Source organism: Eulemur rufifrons, unplaced genomic scaffold (genome assembly GCF_041146395.1).
Source record: "Eulemur rufifrons isolate Redbay unplaced genomic scaffold, OSU_ERuf_1 scaffold_150, whole genome shotgun sequence".
NCBI lineage: Eukaryota > Metazoa > Chordata > Mammalia > Primates > Lemuridae > Eulemur > Eulemur rufifrons.
Genome location: NW_027182932.1, coordinates 99,363 through 124,754, shown reverse-complemented (window position 1 = coordinate 124,754; position 25,392 = coordinate 99,363). Strand labels below are relative to the sequence as shown.

The 25,392-nt window shown below is 39.3% G+C and overlaps 1 long non-coding RNA gene across 1 annotated transcript in view; it reads right to left on the bottom strand.

Moving 5' to 3' along the window:
- Positions 1-25,392, bottom strand: part of LOC138379728 (uncharacterized) — a 66,156-nt gene that overhangs the window by 10,118 nt on the left and 30,646 nt on the right. Inside the window, exon 3 of the long non-coding RNA XR_011232293.1 lies at positions 18,840-18,974. This is a non-coding gene — a long non-coding RNA (uncharacterized lncRNA). The remainder of the gene's footprint in view (positions 1-18,839; positions 18,975-25,392) is intronic.

Here is a 25,392-nt window from a genome sequence, read left to right as displayed (position 1 = left end):
AAATAAAGGAGACCTCAGCACAGGGAATGATACATCTTCGCAGCTCAGAAAAACACTCAGACATCAATTCTGACCAAATTGATCTGCAGATTCAGCACAAGCCCAGTCAAAATCTAAGCGTTCTCTGTTGTAGAAATTGTCAAGCTGATTCTAATATTCATGTGGCCATGCAAATGATGTAGAATAAGTCCTCCAGAAAAAAAAAAGAACAAAGATGGAGGACTAATACCACTCAATTTCAAGATTTTGTATAAAGCTATGGTAATCAAGACAGTGGTAAAAGACAGACAAATAGATCAATAGAATGAAATAGAGAGTTCAGAAATAGATTCATGGCTGGGTGTGGTGGCTCACTCCTGTGATCCCAGCACTCTGGGAGGCCGAGGAGGGAGGATCACTCGAGGTCAGGAGTTCAATACCAGCCTAAGCAAGAGCGAGACCCCGTCTCTACTAAAAATAGGAAAAAAAAAAAAAAATTAGCCAGGTGTGGTGGCGGCACCTGCAGTCCCAGCTACTCAGGAGGTGGAGGCAGGAGGATCACTCAAGCCCAGGAGCTAGAGGCTGCAGTGAGCTAGGCAGACACCGTGTCACTCTAGCCCAGGTGACAGAACAAGACTCTGTCTCAAAAAAAATAAATAAATAAAAATAAAAGGAAAAGAAATAGACTCACTCATGCATGGAAAACAAATGTGTTACAGATGAGCAAAGGCCATGCAGTGGGAAAAGGATTGTCTTTTCAATAAATTGTGCTGGAAAGTGTGGCTACTTATGTGTCAAAAAAGAAACTAACTCATTCCACACCTCATACATATATGAAAATTAACTTAAAATGGCCCATAAACATAAATGTAAAACTATAAACTTCCAGAAGAAAATAGAAAATGTTTGTGATCTTGGGCTAGCCGAAGATGTCTTAAATATAACACCTGAAGTATGATTTTCTGAAAAAACACAGAGAATTTTATCAAGATTTTAAACTTATATTCTTCCAAAGACACTGTTAGTGTGAAAATACCAACCACAGATGGCAGGAAATATTTGCAAAGCCTGTACCTGATAAAGGACTTGTATCCAGAATATGTAAATAGGTCTCAAACTCAGTAATAAAAAATAAATAACCCAATAACAAAATGAGCAAAAAATTTGGCCAGATACTTCACCAAAGAAGATGATGCTCAGAAGACAGGTCAGTATGCTCAGTGTCATTAGTCGTGGGGGAAACGCGACTTACACCACAGTGAGAATTGCTGCGCATCTACCCGAGTGGCTGAAAGAAACAGACTGGCGGGCCATGCAGGGCTGGCTTCGTGGGCCTGTGACCTGTGTGGCGACACAGAGCCCCTGCACGGAGGGCCCTGCGCCTTGTTTCATGCCCTCCTGTTTTCATCTTGAAATCCTTAATGATCTTAGAACACGGAGCCCGGCGTTTCCATTTTGCCCCAGACCCAGCAAATTATATAGCCAGTCTCGACTCCACACGTTAGCAAGGATGGGGGAAAGTGGAGCTCTCACACACCGCTGGTAGCAATGTTAAATGGAACCACCGCTTTGGAAAACAGTTGGGCAGGTTCTTAAAATGTTAAGCATTTACCTCCCATAGGACCCAGCATTCCCACGCTTAGGTGTATACCCAAGAGAAATAAAAATATATGTCAAAGATTATATAGATTTTATGGGGATTAACTAACCAATAAAACCCCTTTTTTTTCCATTATATCTTTCATGAATAGCGAAGGCATTACAAATACTTTCTCTTTAAAAAGTTTCTCTATTCATCTGTCCCAAAGGTCACACTGTAAATAATTACCTTAGATTTTGACCTCTTATTTATGCAGTGACAGTAATTGAAATTAGAAAAGTAAAACATTTATTTATTTTAAAGCTACTAGAGACTTAACTATCCCTTCCATAACAGGCAAAGTTTTCATTTGGGGGAAATAAACCATTTTTACTGTGGCACATACACTACTTACATTATTAATATTGGTTCCATTTTATGAAAAGAGAGTTTTTTTTAATTCAAAGTTGTGATTTCAATAATGATGAATTGTACATTTTATAGCTTGCTCTAGTCTTTTAACACAATTAAAATGGACCTATCCCCAAGTTTTACCAACTTCTTAAAAACTTACCAGTCTATAACAATGACACAACTGATGAAAATGACATATCTGTGTAACGATGCAAAACTCACCATAGGTTCAAGAATAATGTACTTGTTTCATATCTGAAGATTAAATATATTGTAAATTTGGGGGGGAGATGTCTTTTTTTTCTTATTTTGGAGACAAGGTCTTGCTCTGTTACCTGGAATACAGTACAGTGTTACTACCACAGCTCACTGCAACTTCAAACGCCTAGGCTCAAGTGATCCTTCTGCCTCAGTAGCTGGGACTACAGGCACATGCCACCACACCTGGCTCTCGCCCCCATTTTAGTAGAGATGGGGTCTCGCTCTTGCTCAGACTGGTCTTGAACTCCTGGCCTCAACCAATCCTCCCTCCTTGGCCTCCCAAAGTGTTAGGATTATAGGCATGAGCCACTGCACCAGGCCTAAAATATACTGTAAGTTGCACAGTCCATTTCCTTGGTTGTTGGGAAAAAGAGCACAGGCAGCAGCAGAGGACTGTCCTGGGACACTCTTCATCACACAGCAGTAACAGTTTAGTCAAAATCATACCCGAAAGCCCAACCTTGACTACTCAAGACACAGGGCTATGCTCTGCCATCAATTAGAAAACGGTTACCTTTCTGAAAACCCTCAGGATAAATTTCCTTCTGGTTTCAGTACTGTGAACAATAGCTACGGTTCACCTGGGCAACCGATTTGCTTTATGGCCATCACTAAAATGTTGAGCCTGCCCTTTTATACCAAAAGCCGAATTTGTGACACATCCTTAACAAGCTGTAGGAATTCACGGAAGACTTTCTTGTATTAGGTTTCCTCCTGGCTCTATTTTAGATCCTAAACTTCATTTCTCTTTTCATCATCCTTCTCATCCCCTTCTAATATATATAGCCTTACTCTGTTTCTTCTTTTCTAATTGTCCTCAAAATATTTTTAGAACAAAATAAGTTCTAATAAAATACACCGTGTATACTTATTGATACACATGAGGACAATGTGCACACATGCACACACATAGATTAAAAGCCAACCGAATTTTATTCTTTCTCCAGGATGATGGGGGACCCTGCTTCCTGCGCTGTGTGGCTCGCGTGTTGCACCGACAGCACTGGTGACAGCGCCCGTCTCACTCTTGGCCAGCAGCAAATATTCCCATCTCTTGTTTCTCCATTCCTCAGCAGTTGAGAATAGGAATTAATCAACGTTTTATAATGAAATGGGATGTTTCAAAATGTTACATTAAAGCTCAATTCCACCACTGAAAATATTTGTTATGTTTTTCTCATTATATACATTTACTAGCCCTAAACCGAATCTAACTGTATTTTGTACAACATTTAGTACACAATCTATTTTAATAGAACTCTAAGACAAACTTTCAACGATTAATGAAGTATATGATATATAACCTACTAATTTTATTGAATGGGTTTTCTTTCAAAATAAATTATGTAATTAAAAATTAGAAAATTACATCTTTCTAAATCATATACATTTTTAAAACTTCTATTTTCATTTTAAACTCAATTATAAAAAATCACAATAATGTACATTGTACCCAAAAAGCCCTAAAGTCAGCATGATATAATTCATCCATGTAACCCAAAATACTTGCACCCCCTAAATCTATTGAAATAAAAAAAAAAACCTAAAAAAAAATGGTCACAATAAAATTATATGCTTTGTCCATTTGTCAGAGAAAAATAATTAACGGTAAATACTAGGCCTTCTTTTTCAATTCTATATGAAATTCCTTTTGATAACACTTGATAGAATTCTATTCACAACAACACTCAGCCAAATACACTTCTTTCTATAGTACTAAGTGTTCAGAAACACACAGCATTCAAATAATGTAGTTTCCATGTAATTAGGATATCATTTTCAGTTTGATAATCTGGCATAGAAGTCTTCCAGTGGAAGAAAGGAGAAATAGCTAAAAAGAAACAGTTGACTTAAATGATGATGGTTACTACTGAATGAACCGGTTCCCTAAAGCGTAGTGGAATGGGCTGTCAATGCCTGAAAGTGACAGAGACGTGCACGTCTGGGAACAGAAGGAAAGCTCTGTTGGCAACACAACAGTGATCCGACCAGGGAGGATAATCCATTTTTTCGTTACATATCTATCCCACCTCCCGACCCCTGTTTATCATCCACGTTCCCCAACAGGCTTCGGTGCCATCCACTTACTCCTTTTTTGTTTAAAATTTTTCATTCAGAAATTACTCATACAAGGAAGTATTTTAAAATATGTGCAGTTTGAAGAATTAGAAACACCAGAGAAACCACCACCTCTGCTCAGAGAGAGCAGAAGCTCCTTGGATAGGCCCCTCCTGCCGGCTCCCGCCACCACCACCAGTGTCCCTAACTCTGTGTTAACCGTTTCCCCGTTTTTGTCTTCATACCGTTCAGTCCTGTGTATGTGCATCCCTTAAAGCACGTTGCTCTGTGCTGCCGGGTTTTGAACTTTACAGAAATGGAATCAGTCTGCAAGTATTCTTTTGTAATGTGATTCCTTTCTTTGATATTACATTTTTGCAATTAATCCAGACTGATGTGTGAGGTGACAGTTTATTTTTATTGTAGTGCAATAGCCTGTTATATAAATATATGACTATCCGTTCTGCTGCTAATGACCCTTTGTAATGTTTCTATATTCTGCTGCTGGTGTTACAGTTGCTCTGGCCTGATTATTTTTCACAAATTGAATGTTATTTTTATATTTTATAGTTCATGCTTTAATTTTAACTGCACTTATCAACTTTGTTCCTTATTCATTCTTACATTTCAGAACTTTCATTTGGGATCTTTTTTTTCTTCCTAATGTAAACCATTAAGAATTTCTTTTGTCTCAGACTTTGTCTAAAAAAGCCTTTATTTCAATTTCTTCCTTGAAAGGTAAGTAATTCTAGGCCAAGAGTTATTATCTCTCAAGATATATTGAAGCTATTGTTCCAGTCATTTGAATTCCGGTGCTGCAGTTAAGAAGTCAGTCGTGAGTCTAACTACCACACCTTTATAAATGATGTCTTTTCAAAACTCTATTGACTGTATTTAAGGTTTTCTCTTTCCCTCTAGTAAATTCTGCAGTTCTCACTATAATATGGCTAAATGTGGATACCTTTTTTGATTTGTTCTTCACTGGGCTTGCTGGATTGAGTACTAGTATCTTTTACCCAGTATCTCTATAAATAGTGATTCTTCCTCATTTCCTCTATTATCTCCTTCTAGAACCATAGCTATATAGATCTGTCAGTGAACTCGTATCCAGCATATATAAAGAACTCTGTGACACTTCAGAAAGAATACTGAAATAAACCAATTCAGTAAGAAATGGGCAAAGGAACTGAACGGACACTTTGTGAAGAAGATATCATTGGTCGATAGGCACATTAAAGATGCTAACTTCAGGAAAATGCAAACTTAAATTTCGTGAGATGCCACTAACAAACCCACTGGAATGACACAAATTTTACAAGACCGACAATACCAGGTTCAGAGAACTTGGAATTCTCATATACTGCTGGTGGAAATGTAAACTCTTCACTTTGGATAACAGTTGTGTTGTTTCTAATAAAGTTAAACATACATTTATCATATGGCCTAGCAATTCCACTCTTAGGTATTTATGCAAATACACGCCTACACCTGTACATAAAAGCACACTCTATCTTATGTCATGATAATCCCCAAATGTCCCTCCAGCAGATAAATGGATTTAAAGTCATGGTATATATGCACACAATGGCCTACTCAGCAATGACAAAGAATGAACCACCAACATCTGTAAGCAGATGAATCTCAAAACATGCTGACCAAAAAAGCCAATCGTGGAAAATAATACACTGTATGATTCCACTTATATACAATTCCAAAGCAGGCAAAGCTCATCACTGTGACAGAAAGCCAATCGGTTACGGAGTGGGGCGGGAGGGCAGGGTGGGCTGAGCACACAGGAGCACAGGGAACTTCCTGTATCTTGACTGAGACGGTGCTGACACAGAGGCACCGATTTACAGATGAAGTAAGAAAAACGACTTCCTCGAGAAAACACAGCCAGTTAATAGTAGAGCAATATTAGCATTAGTCTCGGTCTATTAACATTTTCAAGCTTTCTCTCAGAAGGACAAACTGGCTGCAGGAAAAGAGCTCACGTTCACCCAGCATTTAACAAATACTGCTGGGTGAGTGCCACATGCCAGCCACATGCAATAGAGACCCCGACCTCACAGAGGTCACAGTGGGGGGAACAGGTTTTACGGCAGAGGGCAAAGAACGCTATGGCACCACCAACAAGCAATTCCACCACATGGTCTGCTACAGGGGCCCCTAAAGTACCTCCCACAAGAGTTTTTAAGACCTTTAATTTTAAAGTCTAAAGAAGAAGATAGAGTCACAACAAACAATAAGGTAAGGTAGATCCTTACCTAACACATAAAAAGATAACTACAGATGGTTTAAAGACCTAACTATAAAAGGTAAAACCATAAAGTTAATAAAGGAAAATGTAGGGAATATTGTTGCCTTAAGGACTTCTTAAATAAAATTTCAAAAGCATAAAACAGTAGGCAAACTAGACTGAATTTGATCACATCCAAATTAGAATTTTCTGTTCATAAAGAAAACTATGGAAAAAAATTAATAAACAGATGACAGAAAGAGAAAAGATATTTACAAAGCATAAAACCTGTAAAGGAACTAATGTCCAGTGTAACAAGAGCTTCTGCAAGTCAACAGGAAAAGACACAATCCCCGTGGGAAATGGGCAGAAGGCAGTAACAGGCACCCGCAGCAAAGGAACCCCAGAACCATGTAAGAACACCACGAGCTGCCTAAACCAAATACAGAAATGCAAATTAAAACATCCCTCCGAATGACAAAATTTGGGCACGTGAACATCAAGTATATGCAGACGTACAGGAAAACAAAACCCAATGTGCACAGCGCTACCGAACTTGTAGACTGAGGCATCTTTCATAAGAGCTTAGTCAAATTAATTACCCATATGCATACGGCATCACCAAGGAGGAATTCTCTCTGGACGTACATCCCAGTGAGTGGCCGTGAAGAGCTGGGGCAATGCACAGTCATCCGTGCCGGAGGGAAGCTGGAGACATTCACCTGCGTGTCTGCGGCAGGGAAATAATTCAAAGCACGGGGAAAGGGTATGATGCGAGGAGACACGGAGCATGGAGAAGAAAAAGGCAGAGGACACTCCCCTTAGGGTTGTAGACAGAGCCAGATGAGGTCATGCACAGAAAGTGCCCAGTCCCTTGCCCTTAGTCCTATGAAAGTAATTCCTGCTACATGGTATAGGTCACCCCCTAAGCTTCCACCCCACTGTTTATTTATTTGTGCAGCTGGAGCACAGAGCTTTGTTACGAGAACTCAATAGAAGACGCGGCGGCACCGTGAGAGCCCGGGGGAGGCGAGGCCTCCGGAGTCTCGCGGGTCCCGTGTGCACAGCGGCTGCTCCCCGCGCTGCTGCAGGCGGGACAAGCCTCACCCCACCCGCATCTCCATCTGCGCATCTGTAGAGTGGAATTGTTAAAGCCAATGCCATGTGGCTGATTTGAGGGTAAATGAGATAATGTAAAGCTCGTAACAAGGGTTCGTTCCCCTCGCTTCTCCTCCCTCCCAGGTATGTGAAGGTGCCGTCTCACCAGGGGGAGCCCCGAGCCACCATCACATGTTGCGGTGGCCACGCAACAACATGGAAGAAGACTCAGCCATGCTGAGACAACACACACCTATACAGAAAATGACTAGAAAGAAGAAAATCAAAGTGAGCACCTTACTTGAATTTGGGTAGAGAAATTATAGGTGGTTATTTTTCTGTTTTTCTATTTTCTGAGTATCCTATAATATGGTTACGTTACTTTTAGAAATGGAATATTTCATGGCAAACAAATATTTTACTTTAAAATTGCATTGAACAAAAAGTGTTAAACTTTAAAACCTAAACAGCATCTTTATAGATCCTCCATCAGTGGAGTTAATTTTAAAATTCTAGAATATATTCTGAAGCACTAGGTTCTTCTTAATTCTAACACTTAACCTGGGACAAATAATTTACTCTGAGAGCTGCATTCTTCACCTGTAAAGTGGGGCTAAATTTAACTCACAGTTGTGAGGATGAAATGAGATAATATGTAAGTACCATGGAGATGATCATGTTTTGAAAACTTCAAAGTTTGCAAAGATATAAATATAAACCCATTAAATACCAGAAGACCTATATTCAAATTTTAGCTCTGCCACCAACAACCTGGATGACTTTGGGCAATCTACTTCACCTTCTTACTACAGCATCTTCTCAGCAGTGTGGGAGTAATGACAACATGCCTGTGTTGCTGTGAAAATTAAATAAGTTACTTATATAAAGCACAGTGCTTGTCAGAAAATAATGGCTCATTTAATGTTACCAATTATAATCCTCCTGAAAACCACTTCTGCAGTTAATGTAACTGAATATTATTATTAATGTCCCAATCACTGTTTCACATTAATGTACAAAAAGAGAAAAGTCATATTCCCTACTCTTAAGGTTCTCACAGTCAATAAAAGAAATGGAAATATATTTCAAAGATCATAGGAGACTTCAATAACTAATAAAATCAAATTTTATATCTATTACTAGGGGAACAAAGAGAAAGAGGAACAGGATTGGGTACAATGAGGAATGTATCAAAATCTCAAAGGAGATCACATTTGAGTTGGATCTTGAAAGCCTGGGTATGATTTTGTCCATTAATGAAGGAAAAATACAAAATTAAAAATCTAAGCCAGGCATGATGGCACACGCTTGTAATCCCAGCTACTCAGGAGGGTGAAGTGGGAGGATCTTTTGAATCCAAGAGTTTGAGTCCCGGCTGGGCAACCTAGCGAGATGCCATCTCTTAAAAAAAAAAAAAAAAAAAAAAAAGCCATAGAGTGCTCAGGCCATTGACACTTGTCTCATCAGATGGAACACTGAGAGGGGAAAGGCTAGCTGTAAAAAGAAGAAAGAAATATCATGATCTAATTGTGAAGAGCTTTATACAAATGCCCTGCTCCATTATTTGGACTTTATGCACAATAGGGAAATCAAAAGAGGATTTAAGAACACAATCAGACCTAAAATTTAGAAAAATAACTGGTAAAATTAAGTTGACTTAACGGTGTCAGGAAAGACTTCTCAGGAGATGACGCTTGAAAGAGGAGTCTGGGAAGGTCATCCCAGGTGGCATGTGGGAGACACAGACCTGAGGACCTGCCCAGCGTATCTCCGATTTCTGGAGCGTAGCAGAGTGGGGGGTGGCAGAGGTGATGTGGAAGACACGGGCCGAGACAGCGACACCTTTGCACAGGAATGGGGGCTTCGAGGGCAAGAGAGAAAGGCCTGTGATGGTAGAGCGATCTGAGATGACATTGTGGAAAAACAGGGGCTGGAGGAACAGGCAGGAAATCACAAGAGTGAAAACACAGCCCAGAAGAAGGAAGAGCAGATAGACTCAAGAGACATTTTAGGGGACCATTCAGTCTAGCCTGGGAGGGAAAAAAATGAGTATGTTCTACTTTTTACCATTTCCCTATTCAAAAAGCACTCACTATTCCCCTCTACCTATGGATTAAAATGTCAATGCTAGCATTCTCAAGGCCTTCCTAGTCTGACCCTCCCTGCCTTTTTATCCACTTTTCCTTAAACCCCACAGTCCCTCTACTTGGACTCTCCTCTCTGCTGCGTCAAACCCTATACAACGACTGAGGCCTGACTAATTCCATGCCACCCACAGGGCCCTCCGAGCTCTCCTGGTGTCTCTCCCCTCAAACAAAGCCTCCAGTGTTGTAAATTACTAAACCGTCATCATGTGGTAACGACCCTCTCCTATTACTAGGTACTACTGTCTCATTCTTTAACAGCTGTTTACATTTCTATGTGCCTTGTCTTTATGTTTCCTTCGCAGAACTGCAAAGAAATGTCAAGCACATGAAAACACCTAGACAACAATCCAAAGCAAGATGAATGTCAGAAGATTTTGGCATCCTGGAAAAAACTCACCATGGACTTTGGTTATTCAGAATTAGCTACTTCTTGTATAAGACTATCTTGTAAAATAAAATAGTAATGGTAACAGTGGTAAAGTATATCTGCCAATCCACTTTCACAAGATATGTAAGAAGAATAAATCAATATAGATTGATGTTGAGCCTAAGAATACTGAGTTATAGAAATGCTGCCTGTATTTCTGGAGACAAGATTTGATTTCAGAAGTCAAATAAGGCTTTGCCTTAAAGAAAAGATAAATGTGTTATTTGAAAAGCTGCCTCATCTCAGGAGGGCATCTCGCTGATCAGTAGAAGCTGCACTTCAAAGAGACAGCTGTAAACTGGGCCTTTGGTTCTCACCTGTTTTGAAAGACAAGGCAGGCCTTTTCCTTAGAACCAAAAGGTTGCAGGAGCTGACAGGTAGACCCCCAGAGATGAGAGCTGATCATATAGATATGCTAATGCCCAAGCCGGGCCCAGATGGTACCGTGCAGTTCAAGTAATTAACACAAAGCACAGCTCATGTTGACTTCTGGGATCATCTCTGTCCCCAAGAACACAATCACCGGAGCAAAGATGTCTCTGTTTTTTGCTAAAGTAATAGCCTTATCATAAAACTTACAAGTTTGCCCCAAGATGATTTTGTAACTCATTGTTCCCCTAGTTGGAGTTAGTTTAAGGATCTGTAGTAGCCTTTTGGGAGACTTTGACCCTAAAGTAAACTGCCTGTTAGTATGCAAATCCTGTTGCCCTTGGCAATGGGGAGCCTGTATGTACCCTATAAAATATCTGTGTGGAGTTTCAGTCAGGGATATATTAGATGCGGGTAAAAATATATCCATCCGGATACATTCCTTTATTTATTTATTTTCATAAACCTTTACTTTATAAACTATATCTTTGGCTCTGTGTATTATTATTGCCATTACTTTATCTTTTATTTCTGTTTCCTACTATATTTTTCATCCTTTGCGATGACCCCTGCCTGAGAGACCTGATTGGAACAAAGAGAAAAAAAAAACCTCTTTGCGGGGAGTGTAGCTAACTCCCCGCAGATCGAAAGGAGAATACAATGAGTAATTCCAAGAAGAATCCTTGGAATTACATAATCAGGATAATAACTGGTGGTTTTTCAAACTAACTTATTTACAAAGAAGTAACTTAGGAATGGCCATTCTCCTCCTCTCTAATAATTCTAAGACAGAGAGACATAGCAAACTTTAACTTAAATAAACTGTTCCTGGAAATTGGGCTTCAACGAGTTAAATTATAATACATAAAAAAAGAAATAATATGTACCTAGTTGCAACTTCAAAGTCAACATACACATGAAGAGGACTTACAGTTTGGGCTTATGTATATCTGTAGTGACAGGAAGAACTCCAGGAGAACTCAGAAATTTCAATGCCAAACATGTCACAAGAGGTCAGAAGTCACATTTTCTAACTGGGGTTTGACCCTAAAGTAAGCAATACATGTAATTAATTGATGCCTTATTCTGAAACATTAACTTGAATGGGACTAGTCTACCAATCCACTGTTAGTCTAATCATGCTAGTCACAATGTGATCACCTCTAGAAACACAAAGTCAAAGTTACTCAAGACAGAAAGGAAACATACAGGTTGACTATTTTGATTGCTTTTTCCAAGTAGTCAATAAAAAATAAGTTAACCTCCCCCATAACACTGCCTAGGTAATAATGCCAGTAGAGACTAGTAAAACATCCATATCTGTTTCAAAAGCATGTCTTTAAACTATAACTATTACTTAAAATAATTATAACCTTCTAATGCCATGTTATAACTACCCAAATTAGGTGTGCATAATTTGTTTGGATTAAAGAAGAAAAGGAAGTGATATATGTAACTTGATTTTATTGGACATTAAACTATACATGGTATTTAGGGAAATAACATGACAATGAGTTATGAATCATTAGGAATCTGCATGATTGAAGGATTAAATTTCACTTGTTACTGATTTTTTGTTATATGATTCTTCACCCTTTATATCTTGATTAGAAATCTGTAAAACAAGGGCTAACATCATCTTAAGCATAAAAATATTTTATAAATATTTAATAGAAATGTTAAGTAACTATTTCAAAGCTTTAATGACACCTATCCAAATTACATAAAAGTGATGAATTAATGTGACAACTATAGTGTCATAGACATTTAAACTGAAAAGGACTACTATTACCTAGGCATATCTTCATACAACCCTCAACTGACTACCATATTTCCTTTTTTAATGATAAAATGACTCAACTGTTTCAATTTTATGATGATTAAACATTAGAAGACATCCTTCCATTTCTAGAAATGTAAAACGTTTTTCTGAGAGGCCAAAATTCGTGCTTATTTAGTTCCCAAATGAAGACATCTATAGACTTTATGTTATTATTAATTTATAAACATGAGCTTTAAACCAGAGGGACAGCTTCACCGTTAATCAAAACATCAGACTTTATCCCAGATATGTATTTTGAGCTCAGATTTATCTTTTCAGTAAAAATACTTTCCATAGCAAAATAATAAAACTTGTAAAAGAAGTTTCCCTTAGGTATATTTTTTTAAAGATTTGAATTATTGAATAAATCTCAGCAGTGATTCTGTAACTTACAGCACCTTTCCTACTTTCTTGGATACACTAGCAGTTCTTTCAAACAAGGAAAATTAAAAGAAAGTGGTAAAAAGGACTCAGAACACTCTTTCCTGGGGAGGTGTCATGGACAGGTACTGCTATGAACTCTGAATGTTGGATATCATCACACTTAAGTGGAGTAAACGTCTAGAATGAACACAGATACATACTCCTATTTTGTTATTGACATAAGAAGATTATTATTAGTTGCTAAGAGTTCAATCAATTATGAGGATCTGAGGCATAACTGCTTTAAAAGGCCACAAATTCTACTCGTGGAATTTCCTTTTAAAATTGCAACATCAGTCTTACTACATTAAGAATCCTGTATTTGATGGTGATATTGCTGTGGATTCTGTGGTGTCCAGCGTTATATACAAACATAAAGAACATGCCTTGGGTTTGTTTCTGCTAAAAGGGATTTTTTTTTTTTTTTTATTGCTTTTAGCTCTGCTTTTGAACTTCAGAAAATATCCAGTGCCTTTAGCAACAAATTTTTTTTTTTTTTTTTTTTTTGAGACAGAGTCTTGCTCTGTTGCCTGGGCTAGAGTGAGTGCCATGGCATCAGCCTAGCTCACAGCAACCTCAAACTCCCGGGCTTAAGCAATCCTACTGCCTCAGCCTCTCCAGTAGCTGGGACTACAGGCATGCGCCACCATGCCTGGCTAATTTTTTTTTCTATATATATTTTTAGTTGGCCAGATCATTTCTTTCTACTTTTAGTAGAGACGGGGTCTCACTCTTGCTCAGGCTGGTCTTGAACTCCTGACCTCGAACTCCTGACCTGGAGAGATCCACCCGCCTCAGCCTCCCAGAGTGCTAAACAACTTTTTTTTTTTTTTTTAAAGAAAAATCGCAAGATTTTTGTCAGCTGGGAAGATGGTGGAGGTAACAGTTTTAAACTCGCCCCCAAACCTCCTTGACAGAGTTACTGGAAGAGTAGCAAACAAAACAAAGCAAAAGGCCCTGGGATAACATATACAGTACCAAAAAAATTAAGCGATAAGGAGTCCTGTGAATCCCAAAATTTGAGCAGTCAGGACAAATCTGCAAGAGCTACAGTTGCAATCGGTACTGACAGCTACGGAGGACAAGGAGGGACACGGCAGGGAATCTAGGGAGCTGAGCACGGGAGGACCAAACTCGCAGCTGCAATGGACAGGGTGAGACACCCTCACGTGAGACGATCCACAGTAACGCACGGATCCGTGGCAAACTCCCGAGGAGCTGGAGCACGACAGCCCTCTGACACTCAAAATTAGGCAAAGCTCCCTTCCAGGACAAAGCCCCATATCATAGAGAAGTGTGAGGAATTAAAGTATCAAATACTACTGGAGTCAGTTAAAAAGACCTTTAGTATAAGAAAGGGTGGTTCAAGGAAAAATGGGGGAAAGATAGAGAAAAATCTAGGAAATCTCAAGAAATATGAGGCCATACTTTTAGCACTTCATAAAACTGGCATAAGAAAAGCATTAGAGCCACGAATCTAGTAAAAGGATTCAGACCCACTTCTCCCTACTACAAGTTTGGGAAAACAGATTTTCACACCAGAATGACAACAGGAAGGACTGCGGCTCACGGGACAGAGTGACACCCTTATGATGAAAGCGTGTCAGAAAGATACGCCTGCAAAACAGAAGAAAACCAGGGTCCACTGTTTCAAGAAATGAGAAAAGACATTAAGAAAATGATATAATAGGAAAGCTGTAAATCAGAATTAGACAAACTCAGGAATGAGTTAAACATTTGAAGTAAATGGAAAAGAAATCACTTCAGAAGTGAAGTCTAAACTAGAAGCCACACAAGAGTGATTATACAGCAGATAATATCAGATAAACAGAAGTTGCAAAGAATGAAAAAATTAAAAATCAAAAAGAAAAAAGATGAAAAGAATTCAATTGAAAATTACAAACACAGAAGACAGGAAAAGAAGACTAAACACACTAAGACAGGCCTCAAATAATAAAAACTAAATATATATAATAGTAAAATTAATCATAACTATATATAATTTTAAGTTTCTTATTCTCAGATAGCTGTGTATATAATGTTGAATAAAATATTGACTAATTATATGATATTCTAAAATTTTATTGTTCATGATATCCACGATTCTCACCATGTCAGAGGAAAGGTAAGATTTTAGATAGAAGAGATACATAAAACCCAGTAGTCATAAATTTGAATGGAAAATATCAGTATGAATTAATGAGGTGTTTTTATCTTTTAAAAGTATATTCACTTCCTAACTCTGTCCATTCCAAGGCCTACAGAGACAACATGGTAGCAACACGAGTGGCCAGAAAGTACTGTTGAAATACAATTTCAAACTAAAAGAAACCAGAGCCCCTGGAAGAAACTAGTGGTTTAGGATGTGTACAAAATGGGCCTTAAACCTTGTCACCCAAGAAAGCAGCAACGAACTTCGGGAGCCAACACAGAGGCTCCCGCTGGTCAAAGCTGGGAAAACCTCAGCATCAGTAAGGGTTTTGTCAAAAACGGACCCAAGTATCTCAAGGGTATTTAAGTCCATGGATTGCAAATGACAACTAAAAGAAAAAACCTAGCTGGTTACCACTGGAGGATGCTATTTTGAAAACTGATAAATACATGAAGAGAAGGAATTAAACACTTCTCCTACTTTTCCCATGTGAACCATACCACAGCGTGACCAAATAGCAGATAATGGGGAGCCTGTGTCCTTACAGAAGCATTCCAGTTAGCAAAGGAAAGATAAAATTAGATTACCACCATTTTGCAATTCTTAATGAATTACTGGATCTAGCATCAATAGCTACATATATCACAAAATGAGACGACTGACACATGTGCCTCCTGAAAACACAACTCTCCGCAGCCTGTGCAGCAGCCTCGACCCACCCACAGCCCCTGGACCAACCATCAGTTTCCAGGAAATACAGAGGACTGAGCAGCAGGTCAAACTGGACCACAGGGCTGCGATCCTCGAAAGCCAGACTGCGAGAAACCAAATGACCCAGTTTCCCCCAATCAATAAATGCCAAATGAAAGCCACAACAAAAAAGATGGATGAGAAATCCACGGATCAAAAGAACAGAAACAAGCAGAACGAAGCCATTATACCAAAGTAAACGATAATGTTTAGGACGCAGGATGCAGGACTGCCTAAGAGGTGGTCACACCAAACCCCATAACTTTGAATGCACGACTCAAACTATGTAGCTTTCAATTTTTTTTATAATGGAGTCACGAGTCAAAATAAAGAGTGAAACTTAATGACTACATATGCAATCCTAACAATAATTCTTCTGCAGCCTTCTGTAACTTCAGCCATTTCTAAAGTTTAAAAGTCACCTCTGTGTTCAGACTTAACTGTAAATAAGCAGAACAACTTGACTTAAAATGAATCCAAGGCTTGAAAGTACAGAATAGGAATATCAGGCTTTACAGCAAAAGATTGGACTTCCTGTCCTCGCCCCATGCCACTTCCTAACTGACCTCAGGCAAATGCAGCAGGCAAGAAGCAAAGGCACTGGGTCAGGCAGTTCTCTGCACAGTACCCCCTGGAGCCAACTGTCCAGCAGGGAGACAGTCACGACTGTGACTGATGTTGGGAAAGAAGCACAGAATGCTTGGACGTGAACCACTGTGATGAGAGGAAATGCCGCACAGCTCTCAGAGGGGATGAGGCAGAGGACACACGAGGAACCCCTCCTGAGCACTTAACCTCGGGTTTTCTTCCTTTCTTTTCGTCAACCTTTATATGACACTAATAAAACTAAGACTATTTACTAGGTAAAATAAATTTATTGATACTTAATTTAGGAGCTATGGACCTCACAACATGAAGGAAGATAACCCTTGGCATCATTTGAGGCTACACTGATGAAGCAAGGAGAGAAAGGAACACTTACCGACAAGCCGCGATACAGAAGGAGAAGGCGTGTGCAATCCTGTTCAACAACCTTTGCATCTTCTGCCACAGTTTAACTTGCGCACACACAGGTGCTGTGATAATCCAACAGACCTCTGCATCAGGCACTGCGGGGTTAATTCTCTGACTCCCACACGGCAGGTGGTCACAACCTAACAGCAACATTCACTAGGAGAGTCTGACAGCTTCCTAGGGAACATCCCTAGAGCTTCTAGAAGGATGCTACACGTGAGATCTAGAAAGATGCCACACGTGAGAAAAAGGAGTAGTCTGAAAAACTGAAATGGTTCAGTCAAGCTTACATGATTTTAATTTTTAAAAACGAATCCAAAGAACAGTATTGCATTTCAGCAGCCTTCTGTGAGCAATTTTGATATACAAAAACTGTTTTGTTAAAAGTCTCAACCATAAGAAAATACTACTTTTAAGTCTTCGAGATTTTTTAAATGTTTGTATTATCAACATCACCTCTCTGTAATTTGTATTTAGCTACCACACCTCAAATTATTTGCTTTAATTAAAAATATAATAATTAAAACAACGTATTTTATTCTTATTTTTCATACAGTATTATTTTGTTCCTTCCACTAACCTACAGGAGCTAAGAGTTGTGCATGGTCAGCTTTAAAGTATTCTGAGCGTGAGTGTAGAGTCAGAGCCACACAGAGCCTGAACCCTTTCTCTATCTTCTGTTCCTTCCCTTGCAGGTAATTTTATGATCTTCTTCACCAGAATACAGGGAAGGGACAAAAATATATGTAATTCAATTTTGTTACTTATTAACAAAGGCCAAAAAAAAAAGTGTTTAAGTGAGCTTTTGTAAATTATCTGTTTTCCATTTTTACACATAGCATTTAAAGACTATGGAGATATAGGTATAAAGAAATTTTATCTAAATTAACAAGAACAACAACAACAACAACAACAAAACCAACCTCCAAACATTTAAAAGGATAAATTTGGCTCTTGCTTTGTTTTGTTTTGACACAGAGTCTCACACTCTGTCGCCCGGGCTAGAGTGTCATAGTGTCAGCCTAGCTCACAGCAACCGCAAACTCCTGAGCTCAAGCAATCCTCCTGCCTCAGCCTCTTGAGTAGCTGGGAACTACAGGCATGCGCCACCATGCCCGGCTAATTTTTTCTGTATATATTTTTAGGTGTCCATATAATTTCTTTCTATTTTTAGTAGAGACGGGTCTCGCTCTTGCTTGCATTGGTCTCAAACTCCTGAGCTCAAACAATCTGCCCGCCTTGGCCTCCCAGAGTGCTAGGATAAATTTGGCTTTATTCCTTTAAAAATACCCAGAGAAACAAAATAAAACCAAGTTCTTATTTTAAGACATCCTTATAATTAGTATGTAACAAGTAAATAGAAGAGTCATAAATTAGTTTGATTTTATTTTGTATCCTGAATCTTTGTCTACCAATATAAATAGCATTAGAAACCAGGGTGGGAGGAACTTTCTTTTTAAAAACTGAGTGGTTTGTTTAATAATTTCTAAAATATAGAATGAAATTATTAAAAATTCTGTCAGTGGGCTATGACCTAATGCAATTTTGCTTTGTTTTGTTAAGAGGGTCTTTGAGGGGCTCTGTGGCCCCAGTTAGAGTACAATGCCATCATCATAGCTCACTGCAGCCTCCAACTCCTGGGCTAAGGTGATATCCTCCTGCCTCAGCCTCCCAAAGTGCTAGGATTACAAGCGTGAGCACACAGGCAAGATGTTATTTACTTACTGCACATACCATGCTTGTCCTGTATTACAATGAGTAACGAACAGTATACTATTTTTTGACAGCTTCACTACATAAAAGCAAATGATTAACTAAAAGCCATTTTAATAAAAGACCTAAAGAGTTAAAAATTCTGATAACTGCAAAACTATTATAAATAGTACATACTGATATTTTACTTATCTAATATTTATTTTATAAACACAAGTTGCTTGTGTATGTTTCTGTATTTGTTTTTCTAACTATATACTCCTGCACGGTAAGTGACTTCAGTCCTTTGTAATGTATGTTGATTAGCATAATAATGTATTTTTGGACTTTCCCCCCAAGGTCTCACATGAAATTTTACAGGGATTTTTTTGTTTGTTTGTTTAAATTTACTTACTTTGTAATATGGTCAACATTGGCAATTTGCTTCTGGTTCCATATAATCTCAATGGCTGCCCAAAGATGCTGGATAGCTTTTGTATCCGCCTGTCATCTTTTTGTTAAATGTGCCATGACCTATTTACTTCTTTAGCTGTAGTAAGACATAAAAACATAAGGGAAAAAAACATTACAAATTGAATTATTATCAACACAAGTGAGTACCATCATCAGTGCCTCCTGACTACTGATCATACCAAGGTAGCAGGTAGCACTGGCAACTTTCTGCCTCATTCCCTACCGTCCACCTCACCACCTTCTTCATGCAAGTTACCATTTGCTTCATTACTTCATAAAAAGTGAGAGTCTAAAAACAAAAGGGTTAAGGTTTTCCCAAAGAGGACAAGTGGCTACCTTATGCCAACATGTTTTATTAAATAAATTTAAGTTTTATTCTAATGCACAGAAATATTACAAGACAAAATTTCATTTATCAATGATGCATTGTTTGTAATTTGATCAATATAAAATGGAATTTAAATGCCCTAATTGTTTGTACTTTGGTTTATTATAATCATGGCTTAAAAAGTCCAATTCTGTATGCATATATTGATAAATGGAAGCATTTCAATAAAATAAAACCATGAACAGAAAATGCAAAAAGTATTAATAGTTACTTCTGGGGTAAGATGGGAAAAGCTGGCAAACAGGATACCAGAGGGCCACAAATTATTAGGAACAATCATATTCTTGAATAGATGTTAATTTCAGGGGTATTTATTACATTATTAAGAAACAACATTGCTATTTTATTCACATTTCAGTATTCTGGAGTATCTGAAGAAAATAGCCACCCGACCTCCAGATGATTTTCCACCTGTGCCTGGCAAGACTGGGGAAAACCCTGGGGCCACAGCTTGGGTGTCTGGTGACTGCGGGTTTTACAAAAGAGGCCTCTCCTGACTCAGCTTGGAGGGACTCATCTGTTAGGAACAGAGTGAGCCTATGAAACCTTCACCACGAACTTTGTGTTAGATCATGAATCCCAGCATTTGGCAACAACTGAAACATATCTCTAAGTCTTACAGATTATAATGCTAAGTTTAAAATCTAGGCCTTAAAAATACAGTACACGTTAAAGCTTCTGGGATTCCTAAAATCTCCTTGCCCGGACCTTTCCTGTCCTGTAAGGGAAGAGAATGAGCGAGGGAAGCTCATTCTCGGCACTTCACTGTGTTGCGTGGTTGCCAACTGAGTCCTGTGAATCTCCTCTTTCTCCACCTCCACACTTCTTTTCACAGCCCCCTCAGTTCTCCCTTTCCTTGACAAACCCAAGTAAACCCCACAGTTGCTATCAAAGCTTATCCTGAGAAGACTCACTTCAAGTTAGGCTGGGGTCAGTGGGGCTCCTAGAATGAGACGGTTTTCAGAATTACACTACCGACAGAATACATGTTGAACATGTTTTAAAAGGTATTCTTGAATATCCTGCTTCTTCACACTTTTACTTATAATAGTTCCAGACTTTGCTCCAAGAAAATAAATAAAAAATAATGCCAGTATTCAAATTTAAAGAAAACTTAAGGAAAATCAGTTGGTTCTGTACAAACTTAGATGTAAAACTAAAAGATAATGAAAATTACAATTAAGAAACACTTCTGTTTTAGAGTAATCACTTTAAGATGAAAGAAACTTTAAGATGAAAGAAGACAGAAACTTCTCAGTTTAAGTGCACTCATAGAGGAGTGCCAACTTTCAGGATCTGATCAGCTGTACAGCAGGAATTCAGTGGTAAGAACATATGTTAGAAAGTGACATCTAATGGTGAACTGTAATAATACAACTTAACCCTGTGAGATTATAGAAAGACTCAGACAAAACAACAAAATTTCAGTCATTCTTACACACTTGAAAAAATACACAGTTGCCCACTTTGTATAAAGCACTGTGGTAAACATAAGGAAGTATTTAAAAATATATAAACAATGGCCAGGCATGGTGGCTCATGCCTGTAAACCTAGCACTTTGGGAGGCCGAGGCAGGAAGATTGCTTGAGGCCAGCAGTTCAAGACCAGCCTGAGCAAAAGCAAGACCTCATCTCTATAAAAATTAGGAAAAAAAAAAAATTATAGCCAAGCATGGTGGCACATGTTTGTAGTCCCAGGTACTCAGGAGGCTGAGGCAGGAGGATCACTTGAGCCCAGAAATTTGAGGTTGCTTTGAGTTGTAATGACACCACTGCACTTTAGAATAGGTGACTGAATGAGATCCTGTCTAACCTAGCACTTTGGGAGGCCGAGGCAGGAAGATTGCTTGAGGCCAGCAGTTCAAGACCAGCCTGAGCAAAAGCAAGACCTCATCTCTATAAAAATTAGGAAAAAAAAAAAATTATAGCCAAGCATGGTGGCACATGTTTGTAGTCCCAGGTACTCAGGAGGCTGAGGCAGGAGGATCACTTGAGCCCAGAAATTTGAGGTTGCTTTGAGTTGTAATGACACCACTGCACTTTAGAATAGGTGACTGAATGAGATCCTGTCTAAAAAAAAAAAAAAAAAAAAAAGTAAAAAATACTGATGCTTGCCAAAAAATAACCTAAAACCAGTAGAGAAAATTTGGCATATGCATGGAACTATGAATTGTACAGTAATATATGACATATAAATTGTCCACAATATGAAAATTCGGATGGCGAGACATTAATTCTAGCTTCAGTAAAAATTAAGCAGAAAGAAAGAGACGTCTTCTGCAAAATGGTAAATATATGGAAAAATATAAGAGCCAATCTTTTCCTTTGTTAATTTCTTTAAAAGATAATTGGCTGCTTAAACCAAAGATAAAAATAATTGATAGGTGTCATTAGGTTTATAATGCATGTGGAAGTAAAATACATGAGAACCACAGCAAACAGATGGGAAAGTGGGAATAAACAGAATGATACTATTGCAAATCTCTTACATTTTTTGTGAAGTGGTATTACGTTACAATGTTATATATTATATATTGTAAATGAATTATATTAATTCATGGGAGACTATGGTACATTAAGCATGCATATTGTAATTTCTAGAACACTAAGGAATAATACAAATAGGTATAGCTAATATATAATGAAACTTGTAAGTTTTTTCAAAATACACATATATAAAATTATAAATAATTTATTCAGAACTATCAAATATGAAGCAGCAAAGCTAACATTTGTAAATAATATTAAAATAGGAAACACAACTATTTATAGAATATAACAAGCAGAAGAACACAGTGGGAACCAAGTGGCAAAAACTCTAAAAGTGACGTCACATATTTCTAGAAATGATTAAAATCGAGATTAAAGAATGATGCAATGCTACACACCTCAGGAAAAGAGATGCAATGTTAAAATCAAAGATCTGTGAGCTCTGCCTGAACCAAGACACAGACAGCAGGTACACCTCGCAATACAGGTGCCCTGTGGGGAGGGTCGTTCGCACTAGAAGCCCAAGTAGGGAAGCAAAAGCGACAGGGCCATGAGGTGGAGGAGGAGAAGGGCGACTTTTTCACCGCTGCCTTCGCGGAGCGAGCGGCCGTGGAAGCTTCTGGAGGGCGGGGAGGCGGCCTCTCGGCTCCGGGGGCTGCAGAAACTTCTCAAGGACGCGGTTTTGTCCCGGCCGCCTGCGACCTGCGCGGGGACAGGAGACGCTGGCGCGGTGCGGGCGGCCCTGGCCGGGCGCCGGGAGCTGCAGCCCGAGGAGGTTTCGCTTCCCAGAACCGGAGCCGGACGGAGCTTCCGCCGCGCAGTGGACGCGGCTCCCGGCCCCGGCGGCCCTCAGAGGAGGAGGGAGGCTGCGGCTCCAGCCGGGGCTGCGGCTTCTCCCGCCCGGAGTCCCGAGTCCCGGGGACGAGGCCGAGGAGCCACCAGCGCGAGCCCTTCTGCCCGAACCGAGCAATGCGCGGTGGAGCCGGGGCGACCCCAGCACCCTGGGCCGACTAAGGCCCGCGGCTGCCGGCTGCCCTGCGGCCCAGGGTCCGCCTCCGTGTCCCTGGAGGACCGCAGCGACCGTGCTGGCCGTGGCCCGCGACAGCTCCGCGTCATGGCACGGGGACACCCGCGTCTTCCTGCAGGTGGTCAGCAGGGCCATCGCGGGGGGCCGCAGTGGGATCCAGTTCGCCCCTTCCACCTGGACCCACCCGGGGATGGACAGAGACCTCGAGGGCTCTGGTTTACACAGGAGCAAAAATGACTGGAACGACGCTGACGATTTCACTGGCTGGGCCGGGATGTGGCCTCCCCAACCCGGAGTGTCCTTCCTGAAGACGAGCAAAGGTCCAGCGGGACTAAGCAGTCGCCACTCTGTTCTTCACTCCTGCCACAGCTTTCCAGGTGGGACTGGCTCCAGCGAATGGGGGCCCCAAGTTACCTACTGTTGTCACACTGTACACGTATTCAGTATTTTAAGGCTTGAGATTGTGACAGGCTCCGAATTGTGATTTACATTAAATTCATGACAGGTATTAAAAAAAAAAAAAAGCCCAAGTAGAACATGACAAAGAATGCAAGAGAAAGACAAATCCAAGCGAGGTGAATCCAATGAAGTTTGGGGCGTACTATAAAAGTATCTGAAACAGCTTGACCTATTGAGACAAAATCTCTTTAAAGTATAACCACTGACATTCTTCTTACAAAATCTAAATTTATTCCTTGATTTAACATATAATTCACATTCGCCTGTGACAACACCAGGAGCTCTTCGACGCTCTAAACATACAGCAATAAGCAAAGAGACAAAAATCCTTCTCTAATCTAGTAAATATGATTAATGACGTGACTAGATACAAGAAAAGAATTGTAATTTGGGTGTTCACCAATAAAAAGAAAATTAGATCCTATGTGTAGACAGTTGATCATTTAAGGTCCTTGTTGATGCGGCCAAACCAACTTTTCGGCCCCTTCTTACCTGGATGTGTATTCTATCACTATTAAACTGTACTATTCACATTCCCAAATATGCCCCCAACCCTTACACCTCTAGCCTTTGTTTATGCGGTTCTCTCTTCTGGAATGTTCTCCCTTGCCCCATTACTAATTAGTAAAAACTGTCCTTTCTAGGACTTACTCTAATCCAATCTTCCCTGACCAAACTAAATCAAACTCAATTGTCTTTTGTATTCTAACAGTAATTTGTTTATATCTCTCTCACAAATTTATTGCTTGTACACATAACTACATATTCCTCAAAAGAATTCTTTTAATTCAACTAAGACAAGACATGTCATTTATTTTTACATCTAATGTCTTTCAAGGTGCCTAGCACAGGTTTCAACATGTTAAATCTGCAATACAAAATTTTTAAACTCAACTTTTTCAGCTGTTATGTAAACAACAAGATCCTAGAGTAAGCCTTCATTTCTGTTTTATCAAAGACTGAGACATCAAAAAGGAAGACCAAGACCGGAAGACTTGCAGAGATCATTGCTATAGTCCTCAATCTTTTTTCTGCTCAAATGCATTTGAGGAATACAACAGACTCCTTTCAGTAAAAGTAGCTCGTGACCCTCAAAAATAAAAAACAGAAAACTTGTGAGTAACTTTAATGAGCCCCAGGCGACACTGACACTCTCCACCCTACATACGCAGGCTCACCGCAGCCCCTCCGTCACAGCAGCGTTGCTACATCCATGGAAAAGCTGCTTCAGAGCAGTGACGAGTATAGAAGCAAGGCTGGAATGGGTTAAGAAGTGAATAGGAAAAAAGAAAATAGAAGCGCTTTTCCTTCTATTACAAAAAACAATTGTAGGAAATGTACTTACTTACGTTGGCCTAAAAGAAAAAAGTTGTGATTTTAACCAAATCAGAAATGTTAACTGAATTCAAGCTCCACTTAGGACAAAAGTTCACCTCAATTTATCCATGTAATTTTACCTAGTTCTCTGAGTTCCAGAGGATGAAACTAACTCTGGAAAAACACAATGGTTATAAAACAAAAACTCAAAGTAAAAAATAAATAAATATTTTTTAAAAACCACAACAGTAAGCTGTTACCACTGCCATTCCATTTAGGAAACAGCAATTCTACAAAGAAATTGTTACCAAAAAAAAAATTGCTGCAAAAAAGTCAGCTGGAGAAAGTGAAGCAAGAACGTCACTCTGCTGAGCCTTACCTGGCCCACCCCATTCTGAGTCGATGATTATCACCAGATGCAGGCAAAAGACATGGATATTTTTATCCAAATTTCATAAATAAACATAATACTATGAAAATCCTGAGTTTAAAACCCCAGTACAGCCGAGGGAGTACTGTAACTTTGTTTTTATTTGCCTCAAACGGGAGCATATGCATCTTTAGCTGTTAATGGTCACACCCTCCTCTCACTCTGTGTTCCAAACAGAGGATGCCTTTCTTTCCTCCATGCCTTTCTCTCATATCAAAAACCTTATCCAACTTTCAGCTTGAGTTCTGTCTACCAGTGAGTCTTTTCTGGTTATCACACCTTATTTGGGAAATCTTAGCATTTGTGCTTTTAATGTGTAATATTGCCAACTGGGCCTTGCTCTCAAATTGTTAAATATTTTCCACAAGAGATTATAAAGTTCT